The sequence below is a fragment of the Strix aluco genome, chromosome 2, assembly GCF_031877795.1.
Source record: "Strix aluco isolate bStrAlu1 chromosome 2, bStrAlu1.hap1, whole genome shotgun sequence".
NCBI lineage: Eukaryota > Metazoa > Chordata > Aves > Strigiformes > Strigidae > Strix > Strix aluco.
The window spans coordinates 33,693,957-33,717,104 of record NC_133932.1 but is presented as its reverse complement, the minus strand read 5'-3'; the positions used below and the strand labels follow the sequence as shown (position 1 = coordinate 33,717,104).

The window sequence follows — 23,148 nt, the reverse complement described above, 5'->3', positions numbered from 1 at the left end:
TCCCTAATGAAGGGTAGGCATCCCCACATAGGTGCAACTGCATCCTGCAGAAGCCATGCTTATTCCATAAACATATTTTGGTGGTAGGTCTAGATACTGGGGTCTCAGCATGCAGGTTAGATACAGAGAGCTGTTAGTTGTGAGAAAGGTATTCCCTCATGATAAATGCACATCTAAATCTGCTCATTGCTGGAGTCCTCTGCGGTACTGGTGATGGTGAGTTTGAGAAGAGTAACTTCTGTTGGTTTTTAGGGTAAAAAGAGAAGCTAATTTCTGTGGTACTGGGGGAGAAGACAGTGAGTTTCTATCACAGAACGAAAACACTGTTTCCTACTACTAAAACACTTTCTACAGCTTTTTCACAAAATACTGTCCTTTGCATCTCTCTCATCTTTTAACCCTCTGCATTCCTCTGCCCTGAAGGGAGGGCAATGAAAAATGTGGATGGCGGTAGGCTTAAGAAAATTTTTATTCCTAAATCCCCACTATTTTTAAGTTTTAATCTCAACTGTATTTTGGTTTGGTTTGTCAAAGTATAATTGCCGTGAATGAGGTAAGAAACTAATTTAAACACAGCAAGTGTAGTGGAGAATCCAATTTTCAGAAATCAGTGGAAATGTAATTGGAGTCATTAAGTGCTGACTTCGGTAATTAAGAGTCGTTTTTTGACGTTTCAGGCTTGTGTCGCTAATCGTCTGTGGAGAGGGTAGAAAAATATTTTGTTCGCTGCAAAATTGGTTGCTCCCTAGACCAGTGTAGCCAACGGCATGAACACTGCCCGGCGGCTTGGACGAACCAGCAGTGTTGGAGACTTGCTTGCTAGGGTCTCACGCTCCTCATCCCTCCCTGCCTGCTACTGCCTACAGCGGGGGACACGTGGAAGCACGTTTTGGGGCCACCCTGTGTGCTGGGGCCTGTGCTCCCCGCTGTGTGGGAGGCTGGCGCTGTCTCTGCTTCTGCTGAGCAGCCCCTCGTGATGGGGCACGGAAGAGCCTCCAGGAGCTGTACCCTGTGCTGGGCATCGTTGGGGTGGAAAACCTGTCTGTGGCTGGGCAGGCATGGGCTTCAGCTGCTCCATGTCTGGCTTCGGCTGAGGAGGGCAATTTGACTGCCACTGGGTCTCTTCTGGTCCAGAGGAGCCCCTGGTGTAGGAGCTGGATGAGTGCAGGCGCTGCTCTGTCTCAAAACAGGGCCTGGCCACACTCAGCCAAGACTTTGGTAGCATGGTGAATGGCTACCAAGAGGCATCTTTTCATTGATAGATGGTGCTGTGCAGTGTCGCGGCACAGAATACACAGCAAAAGCGAGTCCTTTATGATACTATTCAGGAGAAGGATTTTTCTAAGCCAGAGATGGATGCCCAACTCCTTAACCTATCTTGCTTTCAAACTTTGATCTTGGATTGCAGGGCTATCTTGATAAAAAAACTGGATTTCTCTGCAGATGTAAAGTGCTGTTAAAGTTATTCATAAAAGAAATCAGTGGTAGAAGTGCATCCTCATCACTTCTTGTTTGCAAAATTATCTCTAAGAAGTCAGAATGTTATGCATTTTTAACTCCTGCAGTTCAACCAAGATGCTCAGCACGCTTTTGTTATGATAATGGAGAAACCATAAAAAAACCCTGACATGCTGATAGTTATCATCATATAAAACAAGCCTTATGTTTACTTTCCTATTAAAAATGCTAATTTTCCAGAGCAATGGCATTTATAAGGCATTTTTTCTTTCATTTTGTTGTTCTCCAAAACCCCAGATAATGCTGTTGTTTGGGCCTCCAGCATGGAAGCTGATGTGATAGTTTTCATGCTTCTGAGCTTTCACACCCACAAACAAATCCATCGGTGACTGAGATCTCTTGCTCTGTGTTTGAGTTTGTAATTATCTCATGGCCCAGCGGAAGCCAGAGCTCAGCTAGGAGGTTGCCTAAAATGTGTGTTTAAAACTTTGGCTGTGCTCATTTCTTAGGTGTGCAAAAACCACCAGCAGTTTAAACATTTGTTTTAAGCAGAAATCCCCTTTTTGCAGTTGTAGTGTTTTTCACAGTGCCTTGCAAAATTGGGTTGCACTTCTCTTCTCAGGGGTTCTGACCTTTAAAGCTGAACAGGTGGTTTCTCATGTGCTTGTTCACGTTTGTGCTAGATGTGGGACATCCTCTGAAAAGTGTGGGATACTCTTTGGAGTTGGGCACCTGGTGTGTTGGGCAGCTGGGGATGGGCACCTCGAAGTGCTTGCAGGAGCAGCCTCTGCCACCCAGCTGTGTTCAGAAGAAATAATCTTGGTGTCCCTTCCCTGTCCCTTTGCAGCCACATGATTTTCTGGATAATGCACAGAATACGTGGCGATGGCTGAATGCAGTGCTACAAAAGCCAGAGAAGTGCTTTAAATAGCTAGAACAGGTTGGAGAAATCATGCCAAGCTTTACTGACTAGGCTGGCTAGAGAGGACTGTCTCTTTGCTGCCTGCTCTTCCTTACACCCAGCAAGTAGCTCATGTTTGGTGATGGGGGGTTTCCAGGCTGGGGAGAGAGCTGGGCTCTACATAGCTTGTTGTCCCAGCTAAGCTCCTGCTTGCAGCTGCAGATTAGAGGAGTAATGAGAATATGCTTTGCTTTAGGCATAATTTCTTTCCCATTACTTTTCCCTTCCCTGTTTCCTTTTATTTTATTTCTTTAGACAGCCTGTATTGCTGCCTAATTGGATTACTAGGTCACTTACCACCTGACTGGGGGCTATACAGGATTGGGACCGGTCCCTGAGACTTAGCAGTTTGGGGGGCTGATGTAGGCTGGCAGCCTGCTAAGCCACTACAGTCCTGTGGGGCCTCAGTGGAAAATGGCATTTCCTGCCGAACCCTATAATGGCCACATAAAGAAGCGGATCCATTCCTTTGTTTCACCTAGCTTTTTAGCTTCAGGAAGGAAAAATTTAAAAATTATTTGTTTTAAATTGTGCCGTGTGGTGCATAGCCTTCAAGTAGGACTGGCCGTCTTCTGGGAAACACATCTAAATGTGAAACCTTGAATGCAGTTCAGATGTTTGCATATTAGAGATGAACAGCTCTTACTTGAAAAGTGTGCTCTGTATCTTAAACAAAATACCTCCTTGCAGTTTCCATGGTAAGCTCTCCTTCATAATTGAATAACAGTCATAAATGGTTACATAAAACACAAGCAAAACACCGCACAGTAGCTGAAGGCTGCACTTGTCAGCTCTGTGTTTGTTCTTTGTGCAGGGGTGCGTGCTGGTACCTGACAGCGAGGCCCAACCTGGGGTGCAGCCATTTGGTGCATCAGCCCTGCACCTCAGATTGCCGGACCCAGCTCCCCGGAGAGGCTTCTTGTGTTTGCCCCAGAGCTGCCTCGTGACTTGTCTCCAGACCCTTCTGCTAAGAAGAAGCCAACTAGAGGAACTGTGAAGGCCAAAATCTGTTAATGGGACTACACAGAGAAAAACTCAGACCCTCTGCTTTCAAGGTATCTCACTGCAGATAGTACTGTCAAACTTTCTTTCCGGAGCTGCTACATTCACCTAGAAGCTATTAGACCTTTGAAAAACAAGAGATCTTGCCAAGGTGAGTACAAATGGTGTGTCAGACCATGTGTTTAAAACTTCTTTTTTTTTTTCTTTTTTTTCTCTCTTCAGTGACTGAAGAGTTTCCAAGAAAGAAAACAATAAATCTTTGCTACTTCTGGGACAAGAACTTCTGTGCTGTTCTACCTCTTAGGTTTTTACGTTTTAAGTGTGTAGGTATCTGTCATGTCATGTCCCCCCCATTTCTGTGCCTCTTCAATTATGAGGATTTGAGTCTCGCTTGCTTAAAATTTGTCACATGGACCCAGTAGCTATTAAAAAAATCCCAAAATGACAAAAAAAACCCCATGGAAAACCCCAGGTGTGAAGTAGACCTCAAGGTTTTGATGCCTGAAGCTTGGCAATGCTGTATTCTCACCGGTGGAACTCCTTGCAAGGAGCGGGTTTGTCCTCCCAGGCAAGAGGATGCTCGTCTCTTGCACCTGGTGTGTGCATCACTGGCCCCTGCCAAGGGCTGTTCTGTCTGCACTCTGCCCTTCTCCTGCCTGGTGTGGGTCCCCATCAGTGGCAGTCTCGGAAACATGCCAGTGTGTTTCCAGCCGGAGGCAGAGATCCCAGGGGTACGGCTGTAGGTTGGAGGGACGGGGCAGAGCTGCCGGGCTCAGCCGGGTACATGACACGCAACCAGCCATCTGTGCAACGCCCTTGGGTCTGCTGCCCTGACCTTGCCTGTCACTGCATGGGATGCTGGCCCCCCAAACCCCTGCCTGTGGGCCACGTGGTGGTGGGAGTGGATGCTGCATTCTGGGTTTATTGCCACCAGCCGTGTTTCACATGCAGGTGGGTGATGCTGAAGTGCGCCCTCTGTCCATGTGCCTTTCATATTGGACTGGGAGCATGTCCGGGGCGTTATGGCACCTTGGAAAGACTGCATGTGACAGATTACTTGTGGATGTTGTTTTGCCGCTTCTCCCTCCCCATAGCACTGCTGATTTGCAGGCGGTGGCTGCTCCTCCAGCCCTGTGCTCTCGGCGCTTCCTGATTACCGCACATATGGCGTGTGAAATTACCCGGCGCTCGGCGGCCTGCGTGGCACTAGCAGCGGCAGCGCCAGCTAGCAGCGGAGTGGCAGACCGAACTCTGAATCTTCCCCTCTCCTCCAGAGGGAGGGGGCGAGAGTTTTTGTTCTTTTGTTCGTCTGAGTTTTTATTGCAAAGCATGTTGGAAATAAGCCCGCTGCCTGTGTGTGGAGGGGAGAGGAAGGGATGCAGGGGAGGCGGCAACAAAGCCGTCATCTTGCTTTGCTCCATCCAGGGAGCAAGATGCAGTAGGGTCTCCTACTTTGTGCTTTGGCAGCAGGTGCAAATTGCCTCTGTGCTGATGGGTTGGACCCGATCATCTCGGCGGGAAGCCTGTGACACCAGCGTCTCTGTGCAGTGCGTCCCTGTGCTTTGGGCCAGTGGTGAGCTTGCCCTCTGATGGAGGATTTGGGATTTTCCCATGGCTGTCACTGGTCCCCATGCCCATTCAGGTGCGTGTGCTTGGGCCTGCTCCTGCACTCTGGTAAGGTGAAGGTGGCTCTTGACTGTCTCCACTTCTTAAGGTGGTTGGTCCCTACATGTGGCATCAGGGTCTGGGTGAGAGGGGGGTGCGAAGCAAGAGGTTTGCAGCCTTGGAGTCGCTGCATAACCCTCACCCTTCCTTTTGGGGGGAAAGAAGAGGAGGGAGGTGGGGAAGGAGAATGGATGGTGTTGCCTCCATCCATCTTGTGGCCACTGTGGTCCCTCCGCTGTGTTGCACATCCCCAGGGCAGCAGCCCTGCCAGCCTCCCCCCATAGCGGAGAGGGGCTCTGGAGGATGTTGCTGTCTCAGCTCCCACCTGTGGTGGTTTCTGCTCAGCCTGAAAGTGTGGAGGCCTTGTTTGTTTCTGACAAAAGCTGAAGCCCTGCTGAAAAGGGAGCATCCTCTGAGGATGCTCCTGGCCCCTGACATATCTGAGAGGGGCTGCGTTCTTCTGCCCCCCATCCCCCTCCTTTTCTAGTTTTCCCTAGGGTTTTTGCTAACTGCGAAGCTGCTAATGTAAAATGAAGGCGTGGAAATTTCATATTGTAGCAATTAATCAGCCCTCCCTAATACTTTCCAGTTGTAAATTGCCAGTGCTAACAGATGCGTGCTGTTGCAGCTGAGCAGCTGATCCTGCCAGGAGCCGATGGTGGGTTATGTTTGGTTGGTTACTGCATCCTAGGAAGCCGTAGCACGCCCCTACCCAAGTGTAGTGCTTTGATTAGTTTAACAGAAAGTTTCCAGTTATTAGTTAAACACATTTTTTACTAATTTTTTTTTTCCTCTTATGTACTTAAGAGAAACTAAAATAGAAAAGGTGTTACATTGTCATGGGACAGCCAGTGCAAGTTTCTAGGCTTTGGCTCAGTCCCTGCAGTGCGTGAGAGCTGGTCAGTAAATTCCTGTTTGATTTTGGTAGGCGTAGGATTATTTCTGCTGTGGGCCATACACACACAGATCTCCTTGTCAAAGATTTAGAAAAAAAGACCCAAAGAATTTTCCCTTTAACAATGTCTTGTTGCACAGAAGCGGGATTTCTTGCCCTCTGGCATCCCCAAGTCAGAGACCTCTGAGTAGCAGAGGTCAGGATTTGCGGAGGGAGGGGGGGTATTGGTTGAGGCTGCACCCGGCTGATGTGACTTGTCAAGTGCAATCTGTACAAAGTGGTGCTGTTCCCATCCGCCCCACGTCTGCTGGATGTAGCTGGCTGGCGCGTTTTGATTAAAATGTTGCAGGGAGGGGAAAATAAGGAAGAAACTAAGCGCATTTCCTATCTTAGATTTTTAGGAGACTCTTAAGGGAGTACACTTGGATGAATAGGGCAAAGGCGAATTGCAAAAAGCACTTACTAAACTTGTCTGGGGATTTCAGCCCTGTAGTTTGTAGCGTGAAAGCTGGGCTTTTCTTTAAGAAGCGGCAATAAAAGCCGACAAGGCTAAAGACCCAGATTAATTTAGAAACTCTGCAGTTGGGGGAGGAGGGGTGGAAACAGAGGTGCAGCAACTCAGACTGACCTTTCCATCAACTCCACCACTCTTCCAAAAACGTGTATGGCTTCTGAGCCGTGGTCGAACTGCGGGGTCCCCCAGGCAGCATGGGGCAGGCTGTACCTCAGACACTGGGGTACCACCTTGCTCCCCAAATGACACAACACCTCTTTGTGTGGGCCTCCATGGCCAGCATGGGCTGAGGCTGTCTGTCAGTCTGGCAGATTGGTGTCGTATGGCACTGCTGAAGTAGAGGTGCCAGAATCTGTCCCGAAAGCACCGAGCAAGGCGCAGAGGGTGTTTTGTAATATGTAGAAGCTCTTTTGTGCAACTTAAAGAAGTTAGCTCGCAGTTAAACGCTCTGTCTGACGCGGATCGGTGGCTCTTATAAAGGATTTAATTATCCTGATGACCCGAAGTAACAAAAGAAACAGGCCTGTTCACGTCGAGCTGTGATGTTGAGCATGGTTACTTTACTTCCCTCTTTACTTCTCCTCCCTCTTCTCCAACATAAAGCTATGAAGTGAAGGATGATAACAGTATTCCTCTTTCCCAGGCTGCTATATACAATTGTTTCTATGATCTTTGTTTATATAGATCTGAGGCAGATTAAAGCGCCTTTTAAAATCTGAGTACTTGTCAGGAGAGTGGGTGAGCCAATGCATCTATCTGACCGAAAATATTTCAGACTCCTGATACCTTCCATCCTTCTTCCCTAATCTTACATTTGTGCAGCTGTGCATTTTGTGTTGTCCTCACAAGCTTCCTGCTGCTCAAGGAAAATTTTAACCATTTATGCAGTCTAGTAAAGCTACAGGCAGATTCCCTCCCAATATTTATTAATCTGTATTCCCTTCAGTGGGAAGGGGAGAAGAGAAGCCAGCTTATCTGTCTGGGGGGCCCTTTGGAGGGAGATGAGGACTTTAACGTAGGTAAATGCTCACACCCATAGCAAAGGTGAGCCCTTTCCATAAATAAGCCACCAGCCTGCCTGTCAGGACAACAACTGAAGGAGCGGCAGAGGCTTGGGGAGATGTAGTGGGGCTGCCCAGAAGGAAATGATGCTGCAGGAAATAAAAGCTGGGTCTCCTCATTCCCTGTCTGATCTTTGTCAATAGGATGTGTCTCCTGACTGCAATGGATTTCCCTTGGATTAGAGGTTATCTTCCCCTTTAGTCTTTCCTGTACAGGTGGGTTATCACATGAACAAACTCTCTCCTGAAGTTCTTTAAAAAAAGCTATACCTTGTGATACATGTATATGTTCGTATACAGATATCACATGTGCATATATAGTGCAATATATAATAGCATCTTATCAGCTTAGGAAGTTACTAGGTTGCTTTTGTGCCAGTGTTTTTACCTGTGTAGAATGGGAGTATTTACTGACAAATTTGTTGAAGTCTTTCTCCTGCTCTTAAGTTGATGATGGTTTAAATAAAAAAGCTTTCTTTAGGAGCATGTGAGAGAAATCTTGTTTTGAAAAGCTGTTTGGTTTCTTAGGAGCATGTGCACATATGTTTTTCTCTTTATGATCTCGGGTTTCAATGGTATTTAAGCCCCATTTTTCAAAATTGAGTTATTTAGAAGCATTAGCCTCTTTAACAGTACCTAAAGTGAACAAGACTGTTTCTTAAACTGCTGCACGTGTGTATGCACGTGCACAGTATGGTCCTTACAGGGCCTGAGCAGCATCTTTGGATCGCTGCAGAAACTCAGGAGCGCCTTTCTCTTGCTTGTGCTTTGCCTCCAAGCAGTGCAGGTGACTCGGCTGGAGCTCATGCAGCAGAACACACCGTGGATATGGAGAACTGCCGTTTTTTGTGACTGGCTAGGGAAATCCCACATCTAAAGCAGCCACATTTGAAGAGGTTTTTGGGAGGCAGCTGGAAGAGTACAAAATCTTGTGTTTGGTGTTATGGTTGGTAAGGGTTTGAAGGCAGCTGGAGTCTGAGCTCTGAATAGTTCAGCTAGGTCCTTATCTTTATTTGCCCAAACACTCCATCAGGTAAGAGTTGATTTGTTTCCTGAGTGGAGGAGCAAAAAAAGGGCTGCTGCTGCTTCAGCTTTGAGCAGCATTGAAGCTCTGCATGGTTGGTAAAACGGGGAGGGCTTGCTGCCTGGTTTGATGTGCTGGCCTGTCCCTTGGAGCCCTGCGTCTATGCCTTCTGCCAGGGCTGTGCCACCCAATGGGCAGGGACAGCCCTTGCAGGGGGTCCCTATATCACACACGTGTATGTGAGGAATCTGCAGCCCAAGGGTAAATGAGTCAGATGGACCTTCATCGAAAATACTCTTTTGTAAAGGCAGGGGCCTGTGGGTGTGAGAAGAACGAATTGGTGTCTTGTACATTGCCTGGTTTGTGGTTATTCCAGTGGAGAGACTTGCAACCCCTGCTGACCAGAGGCCAGTGAAATGTGCCCAGGACTGCAGTGGAGGTGTCTCTCCTGCTGGATGTCCATCCATCACCTGTGGCAGAGGTTTCTCTTTCAATCTTGGTGGTCATTCTGCTCCTAGCATCACTCCTGTGGATTACAGCAGTAATCTTTATGTCTGGTGGCTCTATGAATTTCATTTAGTTCATGGTCCCTGCAGTGTTTAGATCTCTCATAGATTTGAACCTTTTTATTTCGGAAGTCAAAATGGAGGAAAAGAGCACACTAATTCAGTTTTAATGCCAGGTTGTGTTGGAAGTACTCTCTCTTACCAGGGAGGTATGCTTAAGTTTGACTAAGTATTGGTAGGCACTGCTCATTTGACTGTGAGGCCTAAGTGAGATTATTATTTAAGCCTTTCCTCAATCGTTTAAGGCCTAATTAAATAGTATCTTTAAGGGAGATACTATTTTAATTGCAGAAGCTTTCTTCTGACACACAAAGTGCTCAGCTACCAAGAAGAGTATGGTGGTTTCCTAAACTTGGATCTGCACACTTTTTTATAATCTCAGTTGAGTTCAGTGCAAAGCTGACCAGAAGGTACAGCAGCAAGGTATAAATTATACAACCTTTTCCAGTTTGCGTCATCCAAAGCTGGTGGTTTTGAACATTAGCATGCAAGTTTCCATTCTTCACTGTGGAGAAAATGGAAAATAGTTTATAAGCCCCCCCCCCCCCCCCCCAACCGCTCCCTTTGTCCTTTCTTTACCATGTTTGCCCTGTTAACTTTCAAAAGACATTTCTTGAACTGAAAGCTTGGAATTTGGGTAGAAAAACTGTCATGGTCTTTTACAAAATATGTAGGATTATAAAATATGTAAGACTATCCAGATGTGTAACAGGTTGATGTGAACTGAGGCTCCAGTAATTTTGAAAATGGCATGATATCTATGCATACAGATCCTAGAAAACTGACCCATCAGTTATTTGTGGGTTTTTGAGCATCTGGAATGATTTCCTGATTTTACAGGAGACTTAGTGTGCAGTTGATGTCTAACTGCTTCATTTCTGTCTGCCTCATTTACCCCCTTGTGTAAAAGACAAATAATATTGATACAAGAGAGCTGTGTGAACAAATGCTTATGATTCAGAGGTGGTATGCTCTGCATAAGGTACTGTTTAGATATAGTCAATCCTGCCTTGGGGGCAGCAGGATGCCATGTACAACCTTTTGAAATTTCTTTCAAGCCTGTGATCTAGGCTCAGTTGGCTGAAAACAACCAGGCGTGTTTCACGTAGGAGGTCAGCTGAGTCTTGATGGAAGCCGTACCATGTTTCTATATAGCATGGCATTTCATTTGGTTTCTCACGTTACCCTGGTTAGTCATGTCTCATCTTAATTTTTCCTCCTCTCCTGACTTGCAAATCAGATCCTGCTTGGTAGATGGTATGTATCGTTACAAGAATTTGCCCTAGCAACCAGATAGATCTCCAAAAATAGCTTATCCCATCATTGTAGAGCATCTCTGAACCTCGGGATGTTGTGCTGCAGTCTGAGCAGTTAAAGGCTGTCATTTTGTTTCTAATGGTGGGACAAAAATGAACCGTGCTGTGAGTGGACTTGACTTTGTGCACAGAGTAATGCTATTTGAGACATCAGAGAAATTCCTGCAATGTTTATGTGCTGAACAAAAATGCCTTTGAAGCTAAAGTATTTCTTCTGTGTATCCATGTGTATGATTTTGTTTACAGCTTGTTATCTGAACAGTCAACTGCTCAGTGAGCACCTGATGTTGAAAGATGTGTAGTGCCTGGGTTGGCTGTGCCAGGTTTGAAGTTAGCTACTTAAATGGCTGCTCTTGGACCTTTTACCCCTGGTACCTGGAGCAGCCTGGCATCACGCTTCCTAGGCTGAGGAGTGGGATAGCCAATTCATGAGGTCTTTCCTTTCTGGGAACATGGGTATATATAAGTCTCTGCTACTATTTGGTTTTTATGCTAGTCAACACAGGAAATATTTTAAGATGCTTTTGGAGTGTGGCCATTTTCTTTTTCCTGTCTCATCAGCCGAAGAAAATTCCAGTATTTGGGATATCATTGCATTTCCATAGCACTGCAGGAGCATGAGAATTTATAGAGATATGTTCAGCTGCTGATCATCTGCTGCAGCAATGCTTTTTGAAATGATTATCTTTTCATTGCTTTTGGAGGGCATTCTGCAGTCTGGTGTGTTGTTATATTCTCCTTTCCTGATTATCAGCTTCAGTTCTCCTCCAAATCCTTTCTTCTAGCCATCTCCTTTTTTTGCTATATTTAAAACTATCCTTTACAGCTCATATATTTTTTAAAAATCTTTCCCTAGATGTTTTTCCTCTTAATGTAAACTCAAAATAAGGAATTTTCAATAACTTGACATCACCCCTGCGTTTTATGCATAACTTTTAATCGCAGTTGCACCAAAAATGTAAACGCTCTTCCATAAAACTTGAAGAAATCAGAAATGTTCTCACTATGCTTGGTTTTAAAACTAGGTTTGAATCAGAGAGGGAGTCAAGAAGCTGCTCTGGACTTAAATGATGAACACTGCCTTGGCAGTGATCAGAGGGCTTGGCTGGAAAGTGGGAGCGTGGGTTCAGATTCCTGCCCTTCTTCCCAAGACACGTCTGATCATCCCAGGTGAATGGCCATGGGATGGATGGGTCCTCTGGGATTTCTCTTCTCATTTGAAAAGTAACTTTCATCCTTCAGCTAAAGGACTTTTCATATTAAAAAAAAATTTCTGTAGCTCTTGTTTTCTGGTACTGCTTTAGCAGTCACCACCTTCTGATGCCAGTTGGTTGCCTGGAGGGGTGGAGGGGTGCAGCAGCTTGAACCTGCAGGTGCAACTCAGTCTGTAAGCAAAAAAGCTGAATTGATGAGAGTTTGATGGTAGCACCCATTGCAACATGCATTTCAGAGGGGGTGGGGGGGAAAGCAGCCATGGAATATACTGTGCTGAAAAGTGTGAGGCTCTTTGTGCAGTCACAGAGCATATTTACTCTAAAAATTTCACCCTGCACTGTTTCCAGGGAGCAGCCGTGTTTTGGAGGGATGGTTTCTCTTGCCTGGGCTTGCTTGTGTGCTAAGGGAAATAACTTGCAAAAGTAACTTGACTGTTTAAATAGCTTAGCCCTCATCTTGAATGAGAACAGGTGCGTTCAATGAAAAACAAAATAAAGGCAAGATGTGCTAGATACCAGCTTCTATTTAGTATCACATGAACCAGTATTATACTAAATCCATTTTTGATCATGCCCATGTGCTTTTCTTTATGGTAGACTTTGCTGAAGAGTCAGCTGGTTCTCTGGATGTTTTGCTGAGAGGCCTCTTTGACTTTATCTGATATGAATTGTGAACATGAATTTCACGGTGCAAAAGGATGTCAGTGAAAAATGACATTACGGGCTTGGACCAAAGCCAAGTGATGACCATGGAAAATTCTTAAACTTGTGTCAGTGAGCTCTCTATTGTGTCCAAAATGGCGTAATTTGTTTCATGTTGACCACTGTAAATAGCTTTTAGATAATACAAAGAATGATGAGTTTATGCATGTTTTTCTCTTCAGTGTGATAGGTCTGGGTCAGAAGAGCATCTGCTGTTAGGAACTGAGGAAGGGTGACAAATGTGTAGTACCTGAGGGCTTTGCTTCTGATTTGATCAATCCTGTATCATGCAAGCTTTTTTTACTCCTCTCTGAAAAACTAAAATGTTCCTTTAATACCATATACTTATTCATTTATCTCTATTCCTTTATAGTACAGCTGTGACCTGTTTAAAAAGAACCCCAACAAACCCAAAACCCAGAAGTGAATTAAAACAGTGGCAGATTATTCAGTTTGAGTGTGTGATGACATGCAAGATGTAGGTTCTTGGGGGCCAGAAGTTACATAGATTGTTAGTATAGAAGATTGAGGACTGCTCAGATTAAAGTGGGATGCCAGACATTTATTTGCTTGTATGCATGCGAGAGAGAAGAGACAATCAGATGTAATATTTACACTGAATTACACAGAGAGGGTTTTTTCATTACTTGCATTCTTATTCTATATTCTCTAGCGTATTCTTGCCATATGTGTTTAGTTTCCAGAAGTTTATATACATTATCTTCTTTTTGTTCCAAACAATATAACATTTATTACTAGTTTCATGAGTTGTTGTTTCAAGGGGGAAAAATCTGTACAAAGCTGCCTGTAACTTTGAGTTCTGCTCTGGCACCATACCATACGCAGTATGTACCATCTGTGTCAAAAAGGATGATAAAAAAAATATACAAATCAACCAAGTCACTGTGTAGTTGGCTTAAAGTCATTTCACGGTCATGAAAATCTTGTTGAGGAGTGTGCCTGATGCTTCGCTGTTGGTTGCTAAGATGGCTTTTACCCCTTAACCCCTTCCCACACTGTAGCAAGAAAATAAGGCTCATGTTTTCAAAGTGGTGAGATGCATGTCTGTGCTATGCAAGTTGTTATGGTGACAGGCAGCTCTGGTGCTGCTTTGGGGACCCATCCCTCCCCACCCCTCCTGGAAAACCCCTGTGTTCTGCTACTTGACAGCCAGTGCTGGAGATGGGATTCAGCCCTGGGAAGAATCTGGAGAGCCAGGGCTGGGTTGTCCCCAAGCCCTGTGGCTCCATGGGGTCCTGTGGAGCTGCACCATCCCCTCCCTTCCCACCACGTGGATGGGTCCTGGGCGAGGAAGGGTGGAGAGGGCAGCCCAGGTCGCTTGTCTGCAGAAAGAGGGGCAAAGAAAAGGAGGTGCATGCACACATATATGAAGCAGCCTGAGAGGTGCTGGATAAAGCTGGAATGTGCAGAGATGGAGGTGGGCATCTTCTGCACTGGAGAGTTTCTAGGGTCTCTTCCCAGCATCCTTCCCCAAGACGGGGGGTGTGTGCCAAAAACAAAATGACAAGGAAACGTTCTAGGGCATTGCAGAAGGAAGCTTTCTGATGAGAAATTACTCTCCTTTTGGTTGTGTGCTTACAGCAACAACAGATAGAAAGACTGTATTGGACATAATTACAAATAAATAGAGGAACGACTGCAGTGCTGTAAACATTGTTTTCCATGCTCACAACCTTTTCTTTTTTTTTTTTTTTTGAATTACTTACCCTTGATTGTTGCAATTGATTGCAATTGTGAGAGCTAATTTTAGTGCATAAATTCTATAATGGAACCCTGCCAAATGTTTGTGTAATGGAGGATAACAACTGCACAGAATGTGGTACAGGGTATGCTTGTCTTCCTTTCTCCAACCAAATGTTAGCAATGGTTTCATGGGGAGATATATATAAATATGTATAGGCAATATTTCTGTATAGTCAGTTTTCTCAAAGAAGAAAATTCAACCAACCCCTCCTGTAAAAACAGAAGATCAATTTACAGAACTGTGATGTGTTTTAAGAACAAGCTGAATTCAATGCTGATGATCATTGCTTTAGGTTTAGGACAAATACCAAACACAACTGAGTTCACTTTTAAACTTTGCATGATGGAACAGAGAGTAAATAATGTTCCAACCTTAGGGATCAAATCCAATATGATTAGCTGATGAAGTTGACGACCAGCATATGGGTATATAGATCTGGGCCCTTAGAAAATGTCACGGCAGTTTTCCTAGCAGCTTGGTCCAATTTCCATGAAGTTCCAAGTCAGGACTTGCAGGGAGAGGATATTTAGTTGCCGCAGGATAAAAAATCAAATATTTATTTCTGAATGAAATGCTAACTTGGGAATAAATTTTCTTTCCACATCCAGGAGTCAAGATCCAGTAAATTTGGGCCTGTTTGTATGTCTTTCCTTTTCTTCCAGGTGCATTTGACCAAAGAGGAGGAAGAAATTTGAAGGGTTAAAGAGTGCAGGTGGGTTTGTGGTGTTTAAGGCTGCTTGGGACAATATTTATTTGAGTTGAAAATTGATGTGGAAAAAAAAAGCTTATCTAATAGATTAGTTTTGGTACTCAAATTATTAGGTGAGCTCACTTGTAAGATAAGATACCAAAACTAATTGGAACTCATGTCATCTTTCTCCCACAGGTTTTTGGTGTCTCCTCTCACTTATTTTTATACTGTCATTCCAGTTGTGATTTGTCTTACATGCTTGTTTAAAAACAAGTTACACTTTCAAGCTCCCATTATACAAACATTTGTCTTGGTTATCCTTCCAGAGTTATTCACAGATGTAAGTTTTGGCGAAGTCAGGGCCAAGAATGATGATAGGTGGAGGATCCACCTTCTTGAAACATCAGCTCGCTCTTTTGTGTTGGTTTTAGGCATTTTTAGTTCAGCTGTGTGCCATATGGGTTTTACTTAAGGAGATAGCTTGTCCCTGCAAAAGAGTCTTTAAAAAGGATAGAACAGTTTAAATATGTTCAAGAGAATTAATTAAAATGCCTTTCAGTTGAAAGGGAATGAGAGCTTTTTTTTCAAAATAAAGCTCCAGTCTTGTGAAACATTTTGCATCAACTACAAAAGGAACTTCAGTACATTTTTCTAAAATGAGGAATGAGCCAACTGCATCTGCTAGGTGTGGGAGTGACATTTCAAAATCCCAGTGACAGTCGCATTATCAAACTAAACATCATTGCTCTCTCTTACTGGTGCTAACTGAAGAATTCCCCACTTTCTAGGGGCAAAATTGTCCCTTTGGAAAATGCCAGTGGAAGGTATGCACACCTTCAGGGCCTGCAATTCTCTACCATAGTAAAATTTGTTTTCTACAGGAAAGTGAACTTCTGGGCTCCTTGTCCTTAACTACATCTCAGCCTGTGCCAGGAGGGGTTCCTGAATTTCATTTGCCAGGTCTACTTGGTAATGACACCTTTGACTCCCTGGTGCCAAAGAGGCAGCCATGGTGCTCGGTACTGCCGTGACGCCGCTGGGCCCGCTAGCTGCAGTTGATCCTTCTGCTCCTGTGGCCGTGTGCTGGGATGGGGCGGAGGGGCTCAGCCTCCAGCCCACAAGCCCATCTCCAGTTTGTGCACTAGTCATGACTAGCTCCAGTCTCTTCAGGAGACTGTCAAAATGGCTGTGAAAACCACCTCATTTAAATAGCATATTTACTTAAGTCAGACCTCCTTACCCTATCAAAGAGGACTGAAGATAGGGAAAAGTATGAAATATTTTTTTGAGCATTGAGGACTTTCACTGTTGGTTTATATTTACAAGTTTTTTCAGGTGATACAAAAATAATATACTGTAGTGATTTTCCTCAGTCTTAAGCAGTTGTAATTATCTACTTACACCACAATTGGTAGATTACTAGATGCATTGCAGAAGAAGACCTTTGATGTCATATCTGTGTTAATGGGAATGAATTGTGATTTTTTTTTTTTTTTTTTTTTTTTTTTGAGAAGTGAAATGTCACAGGAAAGGTCACACTGTGGCGCTACAGCAGAGCTGGGAAGGTGACCTCTGCTGTATGCTGTCAAGTGAGCAGTGCTGTTTCTAGTTCTAGACTTTATTATTTTGGTTGCAAAAGATGACAGAATTGTAGAGTTGTGTAGGTTAGAAGAGCTCTCTGGTCCCACCTCCCTCTCAAAAAGCATTGACAAGCATTTGTGTGTGTGTATGTGTATAAACAGTGATCTACTGCAGGAACATCATGCATATTGCCATCTTGTTTGATGCTGTTGCACATGTTCTGAGAGGATTTATTTGCCACATTGGTCTGGAAGAGATGTGCTCAGTCCTGTAAAAACTTGCAAACTATTGTAAAGAAAGCAATAACATGAACTGGAAGAAGGTCTCTGGAGAAGCTGATGCAGAGAGTGAATTTGAAGGAAGAGAAAGGCTGGGTGGGCACAGAGAAAATGATATTGGCAATGTAGCAAACAGTGTAATAGGCCAGAGCCATGGACAGGACCAGGAGACAAAAAGAGCAGTAATGAAAGAGAATCAGTAACACCAGAGAGGCTGGTTTGAAGGCAAAGCTGGAAATGTAAGCAGAGGGGAGGTTGCTGTCTTTGATCTATTTGATATGTAGATTCACAGAAACTTGAGGACAGAACAACTGTGGTGATCGTCTGCACCTGGTGATGATCATCCACACCTGCAGCTCTTTGTCTGGGAATCCTTCAGAATCTCCTTTGAGAGGGGATCTTCCAGGGTACCTGTGAAAGCAAGTTCATGTTTCTGTGAGCATAGATGAGCTTGGTCAGTCAGGAGGTATTTCTGCAAGGACTGCTCTTGCTCTGGAGAATCGCTTGCAGAACATAAACCAAAGGTGAAGACCCCAATCTAGTTTGGTCTTCTGCATGACAGCAATCACAGCATATCGTGTACTTTCTCCCCGAGGCCTGCGATGCTTCAGTTCAAGTTGTGGCATATCTCTTCGGGTGTTCAGCTTCTTTTGCCATGATGACAGTCTGTGTGCCCCTGGGTGAGCCCCTCCAGCACTGCGTTATTTCTGTGCTGGAAACACGTGCTGGTTTGGTGTGCATGGCGTGCCTGCAGTAACACCAGAACTGGCTGGAGGAGCTGCCGTTTTGATGTGGTAACGAGGCAGGAATCCGGTGAAAAGGTTTATGGCTGCTGCTGTTGCTGTCTTGTTGCCCAACTCCTGTGCTGCAGTACTGTCTGGAGGCCCTCTCGGAGTCGGGGCTGTGCAGGCATGTGGCTGCTGGAGGAGTGATGTTGGGAAGGGTGATGGCTGGTGGGAGCCATGAGGAAGGCAGGCAGCGTGGGGCAAGCAGACAGTGAAAAGCTGGCACCTTAGGGACGTGTCGGAGGGCACGAGGAAAGTGGACATAGCAGTGGCATGTGGCCAGCAGCCAGTCAAGGGGAGAAGGACTGCAGAAGGTCTGCATTCAAGTAGAAGCTGTGTTTTAAATAAAACTGCTCATCTTTCACCCAACAGCTATTTTTTTTTTCCCCTCCTGAGACTTTTATATGTTCCTAAACTTTACAGTGTTTCAATACCACAGTTAATAGCCCCTGGTAACTGGGGGGAGTGGGGTGGGGAGAGGGCACAGGGATCAGTGCTGCTTGGAGAAGAAGACAAAGGCTGGGTTTGTAGGCTGGTGGGAATGTGCCAGATGAGAGAGGGAGAGAGGAAGAGGATGAGAAACGGATGTCGGAAGCGGTGGGTCAGGGTTGAGGGGCTGCGAAAGGCACACCTGGGGGTCCGGCTGTGGGGGCGGAGCAAAATAGCCCAGTTAAAGGAGTTCACAATGCTGCAAGGGTGGAGAGAAGATGCAGCTCAGCAGAATAGGCTGGGATTATTACTAGGCACCTTGTAGCCTTTTTCTAAATACATTTTTGGTAGGGCAATGTCATTAGTAAAACTCTGGCTTGGTTAATGGAAATGGCTCATTGTGGAGTGGGATGCTGTGCTCACAGGACAAGATCAGATGTTCCCCACAGGTGCTGAAGCCAAACCAGCAATCTGCCTTAGAGGCTGGTTGGGAAAAACATAGAAGAAACTGTTCTGAGCAGTGTTGGTGGTGTTGAGGGAGCGTGGCTGGGGCTGACTGCAGCCTGCTCCCTGTTTATCTTGGCTTACTTTTCTGAGGAAAAAAAAAAATTAAAAATTACTTTCTTGAGCATCTGGGTGATTTATTTATTTACTTATTTTTTAAATGCTCCAGGACTGAGTTGCTGTTGGAAGGGAGCGGTGTTATCCCACCTCCTCCTTTGCTGGGCCCCGGGTTCCTACTGCCTTGCTTGTGTCAGTACCAGCACTCCCAGGCCATGTGGCTGAAAAATGACCTGGTTTCATCAGATACATTTTTGGGTGGCTTGATTTGACTGACATGTGGGTGCAGCCATGCTCAGGTGGCATGAAGGAGCCAGAGGGAATGTGCAGTACGGGGTTGTGCTGTCCATTTCATGGTCTTGCTCTGAACTAATAGTGAAAGTGTACTCTGAGTGACATCTCCTGCCCTTCAGTTCTAGTATTACTGTCAATATTTAGTTGGTGGGGTGATCACTGCAGACAAAACCACCTTGTGGATCACATTTGTCTTAATCCTTCCTTTCCTCTCAGTGTACGTTCCAGTTCGTGCTTCTGGAGTGGAACTGCTGCAAGGTAAGTCAAAAGCATCTTTAAGTGCCACTGTTACATTAATACTTGTACTTAAAGGGCAAGTTTCTCGAGAGCGCTGCCTGCTCCGTGGGCTGTCTCTGGTCTGCAGCGTCAGACCTGCTGAGAGCTGCGTATTTAGAAAGCTGGGCTGATGTTCTCACAGAGATAGAGCCGTCTTCCTGGCAAATGCTGCATAGCCAGGGTTTAGACTTGCTAATAGTGACTAAACTATGAGTTGTCAAGAATGTGTTGGAGGCGTGATATGAAGGAAAAATGGGATGAGGTAAGAGACAGGTCTTGGGCAAGAGCACAGAATGGGATACCGCACTGAAAGAGAGCAGATATCCCTGGCAGGTGAATGGCAAAACGGCATTAAGACAAGGTTTCAGTATCAGATGTAGGAGATGATGATTCAAGAAATGTACACATATATCATGGCCTGTAGGAACAGTGCGCTTGGACTAAATGAAACAGAAATGTTTCAGCTCTAAATTTTTTTTATGCAAGAGGTGGGTGTGTTGCTGAGACATGGAGACAGCTCGATGGTGGCTCAGTTTGCTGACAAAAGCAGTGAGTTGGCATGAACAGTGTTGAGCGTGGGAAGGGCCATGGGCAGCTGGCAGTGCCCATGGGGTAAGAACGTACATGCAGTTTGGGGGGATCGGAGGCAGAAGAGAGCAGGACGAGATGATTTCCCCCTACCAGTAGTGTGGTATGCTGCTGTGGTTTTACCCAGCCTCAAATTTTAGGGCATGTGTTTTCCCCTCATTTTGTCCTTTTGTCATCTGCTCTTGGGAGCTCCCCTTCTGACTGCTCTGCTCTAGACAGGCTCTTTCCCCTTTAGTTTTTTAGACTCATACTGCTGTCACTTCTGAAGCAACCCTGATCCTTATGAGCGTGACACAGGTTTCCTCTGCCCTGAGCTTCTTGGGAGGGGATTGAACAGACCCTTGATTGTGCAAGTTGTCTTTTTGATAACATCGCTTAGAGATGGGGTGCTAGGGAGATGGCGTAACTGGCTCTTTCCACGGCACTTCAGAGGGGTGGCTATTAAAAGCTGAGCTAGGAAGCTTGACAGGGTAGAGCAAGGTATGTGACGGTTGCTTTTTTTCCAGATTTGTATCAAGATAGGAGAAGCATTTGGACGTGACCTGTCTATAGCCTGAGATAATTTCTGCACCAACAAACATGGAAAGAAAGAAGGCAATGGAAAGCTAAGAGCTAAATCTCTTCTGTACAAATGCTAGGAGCATATGTAATAGGATTGTTGAATTGGAGTTACATGTTTTCAAGGATAAGTACTGTATGATGATACCATACAGTTGCAGCCCTTCTTAAATCGGGAAAAAGGATGGGGGATTTACAGTAGTTGTTGGGGATGCTTGGATTTCACTAGGAGCTTCTAGAACAGAGAACAAGAAGGCCTTTGCAGATAAGACAAAATGGATCCCTAAGAAGGCTGGAGTTCTGACTGAGTGGAGTCCTGGGGGGAGAAAACAGAAGCACTGTGACCTCAATGTAGTCAGGTGTCCCAGATTTTTCTTACACAAAATACAAAGGTAAGGAAACTGTAGATCTAGCTGAACTTTGGTTAATTTACATGGAAAATTTTTTTAAAAACATTTTCATTTGTTTTTCTGTGGACCTTTCAAAAGACACATTAAAAACTCTGCACATCCCAGCCCCTGTGTTAAATGCATATTATTGAAGCTATAGTTTTAAGCAATCTAAACTTAGAAAATGTCAGAACTGAGGTTGTCTGCCTAATCTTGTCCTCTTTACACGAGTGTTTTGATGCAGTGTTTTATTCCAGGACACCTCCTGCCTTGCCCACAGCACATTTGCTTCCCAGCAGGGCTGCTGGTGGTGGGCACAAAGCGAGGGCTGCCTCCGGCCCTGGTTTTGTTGCAAGAGAGGCTTAAGATAGGGAAGAGGAGCAGGCTTTTTGTTGCTGTTGCTCTAGTTTGGGAAACCTGGGGTCTGCTTCTCCTGGGGACGTGCTGGCCTGGATGGATAAAGGCCTGGTCTGGGCTCGATCTGGCTTATGGTCTGTGTGTCTGTGACTTGTGCCCTTCAGCCCCTAGCCGGGTGAGGGAGGGAAATGCCTCATGTCAGAGCTGCTTTAGGGGCAGATGTCTGTGGTAGGGCAGGGGCTGGCTTTTGTGGGGTGGGAGAAGGATTATGGCATGCATGCTCCATGAGAGCTGCTGGTGTTTGGCGTGAGCGTGCCCGAGGAGCTGGTCTACACTGAGCACGTGGCGATGGAAGCTCTCTGAAGCTGCTGCAGACCTGAGTGCTGGACCAAGGCCAGCACAGCCTCTCCCCAGAGCTTTCCGCACCCCTCTGGGGGCGGTGGGAAACAGGGGAAGTGCCTGGCCTGGCCTGGCCCTGGGAATTGACACAGATTTTAATCATAGCAGAGCAACAGTTCAGCGTGTCATTAGGATTCAGGCCAGCATGTTTTAAGACTTCCAAGCTGATGTCCTTTGTGTACCTGTAGTAACGCAGATGAAATTCCCAGAAAGGTTACTGATCTATTGCCGGTCCTGCCTGAACTCCTTATAGACACAGTCCCTCTATGCTGCCAAGTCTTCCTTGCTCCCCGAGGTGTGTGGGGACACCCTATTTTTAGCTAAGTTTCTGCCTATTTACAGGTAAAGCATTTCTTTCTTGAAAACCCAGCTGTGCTGAGGGACACAGACAACCAACACTAGGTAAACAAAACTTTTCGGTAAATGGCCGAATAACCTTTTCCTGAACCAGCGATCGGTGGGAGCCTCTCTTAGCTGACATGAAGGTGGATCAGGACCTGGGTTGAGTATTTGAAGCTGCTGCCTAATGCCTGATGAGGGTCCTGCTCCAGCCTCTGCTCCAGTCTCACCGCCTTTTGCTCTGGGTGGCATGGTGGCAAGCAGGCTGCAATAAGGAGCCTGCCCACTTTACTTCTAGTTTGGCTAAGGAGATTGCTACAGTTTCTTGCTTTTCGTTGTTCCAGTTGTTAATCCTGCAGGCAAGCTGATGGTTCCCCCATGTTCTTGGCTTTTGTCTTTGATTAGTTTTTGATGAAAATACCCTTTTTGTGTTTTTTGTTTTGGTTTTCCCCTCCACATCCCTGCCACTGCTGGTGTGAATAAATGGGAAGATGCCTTATCTTACCTGCAGTGTACTGGAGCCTCACTTTTCCTGCCGTATAGCAAAGGGAGATGCTTTTATTGCTCTGAGTTTCTGGGAGGGGGGAGGTGTAGCTGTGCATCTGAGACATGGAGCTGGACCCCAGATCTACTTCTGGGGTGAACTGGTGTCCCTCCAGAGTGGTTTGGTGGAGCTTCTGTGGAGTTTGGTGGATCCTGGTGGAGCAACCCTGGCTCGGAAGTTTTTGTCTGAGAGCTGCTGCATGGGGCAATGCTGTGGGATTCGGGCCATTTGCTCTTAGCAGCTCCCTCCTCTCTTTTTTTTAGGTGCATTGCTCTTTGACCGTAGCTGATATATTGTCAACTAACAAAAGACTGTTCATGTTGAATTATGGATGCATAAAACAGTGTTGGGCTTTTGACTGGGCATCTATTCAGAAAGCAGGTGCTTTCTCTTGGGATTTAAGTTACTAAATTCATTAGGGCATTTCAACTTCTTGCATTTTAAATTCCCTGATCCTAAAGAACAAAGTCATTTTCTCAGCTTTGGAGGCTGACATCTGCTTACAGGGATTAAGCATGTTCCTGTAGCAGTGGGCACAGATTTTCTTTGTGGAAGGGGATATATTGAAGAGAGTATTAAACCCCGGTACAAGTTCCCATACTGGGATGAAAATTGCTTTGCAGATTTGGAGTGAGGCACGTTGGAGCTCGTTTATTTATTTGGCAGATGTCTGATGATGTTACATCATCTACAGCAGTTGGAGCCTGTGAGGGTTTTGAAAAGGCTCAGTGCGTTGTGGTGGGTCGAATGGCAACGGGAAGCTCTACTCTTCCTGTTTTCTCTTTGTGGGGAAAACAACCATTTTAATAATGAGCCGTCAGCAAGCTCTCGCTCTCGCAAACTCGGGTTTCAAGGTGATGTGAAGATGGTCAGGAAGAAGGGCCATAGAAAATCTCAGTTCGGTGGTGCTCATGGAATTGTCAATCAACTCACTTT

At 45.5% G+C, this 23,148-nt stretch overlaps 1 protein-coding gene across 6 annotated transcripts in view; it reads left to right on the top strand.

Annotated features, from left to right (window-relative positions):
• Window positions 1-23,148, top strand: part of TIAM1 (TIAM Rac1 associated GEF 1) — a 189,141-nt gene that overhangs the window by 32,174 nt on the left and 133,819 nt on the right. For 4 of the 6 annotated variants that reach the window (XM_074814198.1, XM_074814193.1, XM_074814194.1 and 1 more), the window contains one exon: window positions 3,234-3,572. The gene's annotated coding sequence lies outside the window, so the exon portion shown is untranslated. Of the gene's footprint in view, window positions 1-3,233; window positions 3,573-3,643; window positions 3,745-14,840; window positions 14,856-23,148 lie in introns of those variants that run through there. The other 2 variants (XM_074814195.1, XM_074814197.1) reach the window with 2 other exon arrangements.